We start from the raw sequence: 8,836 nt of genomic DNA on the forward strand, positions 1-8,836 counted from the left end.
ACAGTGAGCTATGATCATGCCACTGTACTCCAGTCTGGGCTACTGAGTGAGACCCTGGCTCTCAATAAAAAAGATGCATAGAGCTTTGCTTTACCAAGGGAAGAAAATTCCAGGCCACTAATAAAATGGCCTGAAAATTCCTCCCAGATCTGACCATGTTCTTCCCACAGTGCCCTTTTTCCTCTCTGATTGTCTTTCCATCATTCATCCCATTATTCACAATTCGCTGACTGACTAGTCTATGGGAGTAATACAAAAGAAAGGATCATTGCCTTCTCTGATAAAACAAAATGCAGACTTCCAAAGTTTAGTACCAGAAAGAAAGTGATATTCCATGAGGGAATGGTTAACTGATCACAGTAGCTCAGTCTTCTCACTCTGAGTGTTAACTTCCCTTTGGGAGGTTTCATATTTGGGTTAGCGCCATCTCCACCATACTAGCTTCTCCCCTAGGAACACTCTGATTCAAGCTGGGTTGGAAACATTTATTTCCTTCCCTGAGAGTAGCTTAAATTTCTTCATTTTTTTCATATAACAGAGTAAATTTAGAGCCACAATCTTTTTTTTTTTCTCAGCAGTAGGGTGGCAGAAATATCGTCCACAATTGGACGTCTGCTTCACAGTCAGAGGAAGCATTCTAGCCATTGTTATAACCTCCCCTTGGGTCAGAAGTGATTGACAGTAATAACAGCTAATCCTAATTCCATTATCTCATTTGTGGTGGGTTCAATGAACAAGACCCTCTCTATTCTTCAACAGTAATGTTAAACAGCATGCTGGTGTCATTTTCTAAGTTTCAACCAATCAGCTCACAGCCAATCTTGTGTATTCTGCATTCTTATTCACTCCCCATACAGACATCACTGGATTATTTTGATGCAAATCCTAGATGTTATATAATCTCATTCATAAATATTTCAATATGCATCTAAAAGATAAGGGCTCTCTTTAAAAACTTAAACACAGTACTGTTATTATATCTGAAAAGAAATAATAAGCTCTCACTATAACCAAATATTCTGATGGTATTCACATTTCCTCCATCATCTCATAATTTTTTTCTGTTAGTTTGTTTGAATCAGCATCCATATGGCTACTCAGTGCTTGAAATGCAGCTAGTCTTAATTGTGATGTGCTGATAATGTAAAAATACAACACATTTCCAAAACTTAACAGAAAAAGATATAAAATATTAATTATTTTTACATTGATTATAATCAATCAATCAATTGTAATTTCAATGCTTCAATCATAATTTCAATGATTTTTGAATATGTTAGATTCAATAAAAATATGTTAAAATTGTTTTCGCCTATTCATTTTTACTTTTTTAATGAGGCTAGTAGAAAACTTAAAATTATACATGTGGTTTGCATTATATTTCTGTTGGATAGTGCTAATCTAAAGGATTGAGCAGGTTCAGGTTTGATTTTTTTTTGCAAAACTGTTTCATAGGTGATGATGTGTTATTCCATCTGGAAGTACACAATGATGGGCCATCTTTTTTGTGCTAAGATTGATCAGTGGTCCAGGTATTACAGCTGGATACAACCATGTTAAGTACATCATCAACTTTAAATCCAATGATTGAACATTTATTTTTAATATATTTGATATCATTCTATTTCCTGGTTTGTATACTGATACTTAAAAGCCTTCCATTTATAATTTTCCATTTAATGAAAATTCCATATGAATATTGTTTCAAATATACTATAGATCTCTACATATGCTTTGGACTAATGCTCTCCAACAGAACTTTCTGTGATGAAGGAAATGTTCCACGTGTGCACTGTTCAATATAGTAGCCATATGTAACTACTGAGTACTTAAAATGTGTCTAGAGCAACTGAGGAACAGATTTTAATTTTAATTAATTAAATCTAGATTTAAATAACCATATGTGGCCAATGGCCACTGTATTGGACAACAGCTCTAAACTCACTAGCCTTCAGACTTTCATTAAAAGCTCGAACTAACATACTTTTTTCCCTTCTTGGAACCTTCATACATATTCTCTGCTTTGCATGGAACAATATTCCCCAGACTAATTTCAAGGAAATCTCATTTCTATCCTAGAGGCCTCTTTTACTTCCTCAGATTTGTTTCTTACTTTCTCAGAGTGATCTTCCCTGGCTCTTCAATCTACAGTAACTTAGTGTTTCCTGTTATTTTTTTCTCATAAAAGCCTCCTTGTTTAATATTGACCCAATTTGGAATCATAGTTATACACTTATGTGTGTGCATATTTATTTAATGTTTGTCTTTTTTTTTTAAGAGAAAAGGCATACAAATTTATTAATATACAGGGCTGGGGACCACAGAATGATTACCCCAACCCCTCAGTGGGTTACAGAAGATTATATATCCTTTCTCAGAGGCAAAAGAGGAGATGGGTAATGTAGACAATTCTTTGAAGAACAGTAGATGATTATTAGGGAGAAGGAATGGACCAGAGAGACAGAAATTAACTTGTAAATGATTCTCTTTGGAATCTGAATGAGACCAAGAGGCCAGCTTTATCTTGTGGAAGAGTCCATCCAGGTGTGGTTGCATTCTTCAGTCTCTGCAGTAGATAATGGGGTAACAGAAGGCCATTGTGCTTCTTTTGGTAAGAAGCTTTTTTTGGCAGATCAGGAAATTCCAGAGAAAGTCCCTCCTTGGCAAGTTTACTTAGCGCTGGTATACTTGGTGATGGCCTTGGTGCCCTCGGACACGGCGTGCTTGGCCACCTCCCCGGGCAGCAGCAGGCGCTTGGCCGTCTGGATCTCCCTGGAGGTGATGGTCGAGCGCTTGTTGTAATGCGCCAGGCGGGAAGCCTCGCCCGCGACGTGCTCGAAGATGTCGTTGATGAAGGAGTTCATGATCCCCATGGCCTTAGAGGAGATGCCGGTGTCGGAGTGGACCTGCTTCAGCACCTTGTACAAGTACACGGAGTAGCTCGCCTTGCGGCTGCGCTTGGTTTCTTGCCGTCCTTCTTCTGCGCCGTAGTCACCCACCTCTTGGAGCCCTTATTGGGATCAGGAGCGGGCTTTGCTGGCTCTGGCATGTCGAGGGCGCACTACGGGTCGAGGTGAACTAACAGCAGCTCGAGAAAACGGGAAGTAATTTAATGTTTGTCTTTATTACAAAACTGTAAGTTTCATGAGATTAGGACCACATTTGCATCATTCGTTATTATGTCTCTGGGACCCAGCACAATGCCTAGTACATATTAGGACTTCAATAAACAAACGCAAAGTAGCGCATGGGGCTGCAGCCGCAGATCTCCTGGGCTCTGGGTCTGGGAGCAGACAGTGGCATCTGACACTTCATATCCCTTAAAGAAGACAAAATGTATTCTATGACAGATAGGGAACCAGAGCCAGGGACTAGAGTGTGACTCCCTGACTTGTTAGAGGAGGTTGGGAAAAATGGCCTTGACTATCTTCCTAGGCAGAGGCGGGCAAAGTATGCACCCCAGCCCAAATCCAGCCCTCTGCCTGTTTTGGTAAATAAAGTTTTATTGGAACACAGTTACATACTTTTTTTTTTTTTTGAGACAGAGTTTCTTTCTGTTGCCCAGGCTAGAGTGCAATGGCATGATCTCGGCTCACTGCAACCTCTGCCTTCCCAGTTCAAGTGATTCTCATGCCTCAGCCTCCCGAGTAGCTGGGATTACAGGTGTGTGCCACCACACCTGGATAATTTTTGTATTTTTAATGGAGACGGGGTTTCACAATGTTGGCTGGGCTGATCTCGAACTCCCAGCTTCAGATGATCCGCCCACCTCGGCCTTCCAAAGTGCTGAGATTACAGACATGAGCCTCCACATCTGGCCAGAACACAGCTACTTTCATTCTTTTACATATTGTCTATGGCTGCTTTTGCACTACAACAGCAGAGTTTTAGTACACGCATGCACTGCGTGACAATGTTTCAGTCAATGACAGACTGCGTATATGGCAAGTGGTCTCATAAGATTATAATGGAGCTGAAAAATTCCTATTGCCTAGTTATGTCATAGCTATCATAACATGCTAGTACAACACATTACTCATGTGTTTGTGGTGATGTTAGTGTAAACAAACCTACTGCACTGCTAGTCATATAAAAGTATAGCACATACAATATGAACAGTACATAATACTTGATAACGATTATAAATGACTATGTTACTGATTTATGTATTGACTATACTATACTTTTTGTTATTTTAGAGTGGGCTAATTTGACTGATAAAAAAATGTTAACTGTAAAACAGCCTCAGGTAAGTCCTTCAGGAGGTATTTCAGAAGAAGGCATTGTTATCACAGGAGATGACAGCTCCATGCATGTTATTGCCCCTGAAGACCTTCCAGTGGGACAAGCTGTGGAGGGGGAAGACAGTGATATGGATGATCCTGACCCTGTGTAGGCCAAGGCTAATGTATATGTTTGTCTTAGTTTTTAACAAAAAAGATTTAACAAGTAATAACTAAACTAAAAAAAATTTAAATAGAAAAAAGCTTATAGAATAAGTATATAAAGAAAGAAAATATTTTTGTCCAGCTGTCCAATGTGTTAAAAAGTATCAGTAAGCTAAGGTTAACTTATCATTGAAGAAATAAACATAAAAATGTTTTTGTAAATTTAGTGTAGCCTAAATGTGCAGTGTTTATAAAGTCCACAGCCTACAGTCTACAGTAGTATACAGTAGTGTCCTAGGCCTTCATATTCATTTATCATTCACTCATTGACTAACAGCAACTTCCAGTCCTGCAAACTCCATTCATAGTAAGTGCCCTAAACAGGTGTACCATTTTAAAAGGTACAGTAAAAATATAGTATAAAAGGTTTTTAGGACACTAATATAATGATTTTTTTTTTTTTTGAGACAGAGTCTCGCTCTGTCACCAGGCTGGAGTGCAGTGGCGCAATCTTGGCTCACTGCAACCTCTGCCTCCTGGGTTCACGCCATTCTCCTGCCTCAGCCTCCCTAGTAGCTGGGACTACAGGCACGCACCACCATGCACATTTCACACTGATCTATGCCCTCATCTTCTTGTGGCATTCTCTCTCTTCTCTCTTTCTCTGTCTCTGTGTGTGCATATGTGTCTGTCTGCAAACTTCCCCTTTTTATAAGGACACCAGTCAGATTATATTAATGCCTACTCTAATGACCTCATTTTAACTTGATTACCTCTATCTCCAAATAATGCCATATTCTGAGGTATTGGGGGTTAGGGCTTCAAGATATTTTTTTAGGAGAGGGGATAGAATTTAACTCATAGTGATGAAACAAACTCTAATCTATATAAAATTGAAGACTGAATTAGAAAGATGAAGAGAGTATTGAGAAATTCAGCCAAAATATACCCCAGAGAGACAAAGGTGTGTGTGTGTGTTTGTGTGTATTTATTCTGAATACATAGATGTGTTTTTGTTTATTTATCTATTTACTTCAGTTAAGATACATGAAGGATAGATTGAAAGGTCCCAACATTCCAGCATATCTAATAGTTTTATTGTAGAAGGCATTGGTGGCTGCCTACCCAGTTGCCATTGCTTTTTCTTCATCCTTAATAGCAGAATCTTGATTTTTCTTTTCAGGAAGACAATGTGCCTAACTAAAAATACTTAATTTCTCAGCCTCTCTTGCAACAAAGATAGTCATGTGACCAGTTCTGGACAGTGAGGTAGCAGCAGAAGTTCCTAGGCTGACCATTCTTTTCTTAGTACAAAGTCAAAGTCCCATTAGGAGAAAGTGCTTCACCCCATAGCGCTTTGCCCACTGCCCCTGACCTTAAGACAGAAGTCCCAGTTGATTTTTATAGAATAATTTAACAAACCTTCAACAAACAGATAATCTCTACCTTTCAAAAAATAGTGAGGGTGTTCTCACTCATAGGTGGAAATTGAACAATGAGAACACTTGGACACAGGAAGGGGAACATCACACACTGGGGCCTGTTGTGGGGTGAGGGGAGGGGGGAGGGATAGGATTAGGAGATATATCTAATGTAAATGACGAGTTAATGGGTGCAGCACACCAACATGGCACATGTATACATACATAACAAACCTGCATGTTTTGCACATGTACCCTAGAACTTAAAGTATAATAAAAAAAAAAAAGAAAAAGAAAAATAGTGAGGAAAAGCACTCAATTCATTTTATGAGGTTATTATACTTTTGTAACAAAGCCATTAAAAAAAAGACCAGTATTTCTCATAAATACAGATTTAAACATTCTAAACAAAATGTTGTGTGTGTGTATACATATGTACATTATATATATATACATACATTATTTATATATATATATTTCCCCCTCACCCCATGGCGAAGATTAATTGATCCTAAGAATAACGTACAATCAATTAAGAGGAAAAAATATGGTCAATGTAATAGATACAGAAAATAGAAAGCACGTTTGATAAACCTTATGCATTCTCATACTTACTCATTTAAGGGGAAAAATTAGCAGAATTAGTGTTAGGAGTAGCAAGTTGCTATTATATAAAGTGTTCCTTTTATAGAGGACATTTGAGTAGAAGAGGTGAAGGAAGAGAGCCAGTCATGCTGATATCTGGGGGAAGAACGTTAGGAATATAGACTTTAAGATGGAAGCATGGGTAAGGCTTTTCAATTTATGTAGAAACAAACAACCAAACTCTTAGCACCTATGGATAGAAGACAATACTCTTAACTGCACAAAAAGTATCTATCAAAATCTTACAAACATTAATGATGAAACTTTATTACACTATATTGTCACAACCATTCTACATTCTACTGGACCTACGAGACAATGCAATAAGATGAGAAATAATGGAAGGTATAAAACTTACAAAGACATTCCAAAGCAGACCTTATTTGCAGTCAACATATATGACTACATAGGAAATCTAAGAGAATCTACACGAGTTAATCAGAAAGTCATTGAATGCTGCTAGATCCGAGATCAATATAAAAAAATTGTATTTCTATATACCAGTAATAAGCAAATTGCAATTGTAATAGATAATGGTATACCATCAACAATGGCAATAAAACTGTAAAGTGTTTAGGAACAAATCATACCCTTTAGATTAGCAAATTAAGTAGTTAATTTAAGAGATTGAATACAATGTGGATAAATGGGAACTTTCATATACTGGGAATGGGAAAGTAAATTAATGCAACTGCTTTGGAGAATGCATTAGTCCATTTTCGTGTTGCTATAAAGGAATACCTGAGATTGGGTAATTTTTTTTTTATGAAAGAGATTTTATTTGGCTCATGTTTCTGCAGGCCGTACAAGAAGTGTGGTGCCAGCATCTGCTTCTGGGGACAGCCTCAGGAATCTTTCAATCATGGAAGAAGGTAAAGGCAGAGTCAGTGCATCATATGGTGAGAGAGGGAGCAAGAGAGATGGGGGGACAGCCCAGCACGGTGGCTTACGCCTGTAATCCCAACACTTTGGGAGGCCAAGGAGGGCGGATCACTTGAGGTCTGGAGTTCCAGACCCGCGTGTCCAACATGGTGAAACCCGGTCTCTACTAAATACAAAAATTAGCCAGGTGTGACGACGCAAGCTTGTAATCCCACCTGCTTGGGTGGCTGAGGCGGGAGGATCGCTTGAGCAGGAGGCAGAGGTTGCAGTGAGCTGAGATCGCGCCACTGCACTGCCACCTGGGTGACAGAGCGATTCTCCCTCTCCAAAGAGAGATCGGGGGAAGTGCCACACTCTTTTAAACAGCCAGAACTCAGAGGGGGGAACTCACTGATCACCAAGGGTATGGCACTAAGCCATTCATGAGGGATCCACCCCCATGTGCACAGTTCACAATAGGGTTGGTGCTCCTATGAGAATCTAATACCTTTGCTGATCTGATAGGCAGTAATGCTCACTAGCCTGCTGCTCACCTCCTGCTGTGCAGACCCATTCCTAACAGGCCATGGACCAGTAGGGGTCCGTGGCCCAGGGATTGGGGACCCCTGTTCTACAGAATGTTCAGCACACATGCTCAAGGATACATACGCAAAAATATTCATTGTAGCTTTTCAAAACAATAAAGATTTGATAACAAAGTAAATGATTATCCACAGGAAAATACTATGGTTGTGTAGCAATTAAAATACATACATGAACTACACTTACGTGTATCAATTTATGTGATAAAAGCAAGTTTCACATAAAAAAGAATAGTGCTTAATATAAAGTTTAAAAGCATGAAATCCAATATTATAGAGATACATGTGTATATAACAAAACATAAAGTACGATGAAAAGGAGTAAACATTTGGCCGGGTGCAGTGGCTCACACCTGTAATCCCAGCACTTTGGGAGGCCAAGGCAGGTGGATCATGAAGTCAGGAGTTTGAGACCAGCCTGACCAACATGGTGAAACGCCATCTCTACTAAAAAAAAAAAAAACTACAAAAATTGGCTGGGCGTGGTGGCAGGTGCCTGTAATCTCAGCTACTCAGGAGGCTGAGGCAGGAGAATCGCTTGAACCCTGGTGGCAGAGGTTGCTGTGAGCCAAGATCATGCCACTGCACTCCAGCCTGGGCAACAGAGTGAGACTCCATCTTAAAAAAAAAAAGGGTAAACATTTAATGCCAGAAAGGGACTTCTTATGGGTATGGGAGGAGGAAAATGTTATAGGAGTTTACATATATTTGTAAAGTATCCCTTCTTTTTAAAGATCTGAAATGACCAAATGTTAATGTTTGATAAAGCTATTAGATACAGGTATTCTTTTAAGTATTCTGAGTTTTGATATATTTTATAATATTTTCAAAAGTGAGATGATCTTCCAGGAAGCTGACATTTTTTATCTCATGGACCACATCTAGTGTTGCAGAACTTAGAGTTTCTGCCCAGTGAGTA

The 8,836-nt window shown here is 39.0% G+C and overlaps 1 pseudogene; it reads right to left on the reverse strand.

The window, feature by feature from the left end:
- Positions 1–2,640: 2,640 nt before the first annotated feature.
- Positions 2,641–3,049, reverse strand: LOC101130347 (histone H2B type 1-K-like; annotated as a pseudogene).
- Positions 3,050–8,836: the final 5,787 nt, after the last annotated feature.

This window comes from Gorilla gorilla, chromosome 2 (assembly GCF_029281585.2).
Source record: "Gorilla gorilla gorilla isolate KB3781 chromosome 2, NHGRI_mGorGor1-v2.1_pri, whole genome shotgun sequence".
Classification (NCBI taxonomy): domain Eukaryota; kingdom Metazoa; phylum Chordata; class Mammalia; order Primates; family Hominidae; genus Gorilla; species Gorilla gorilla.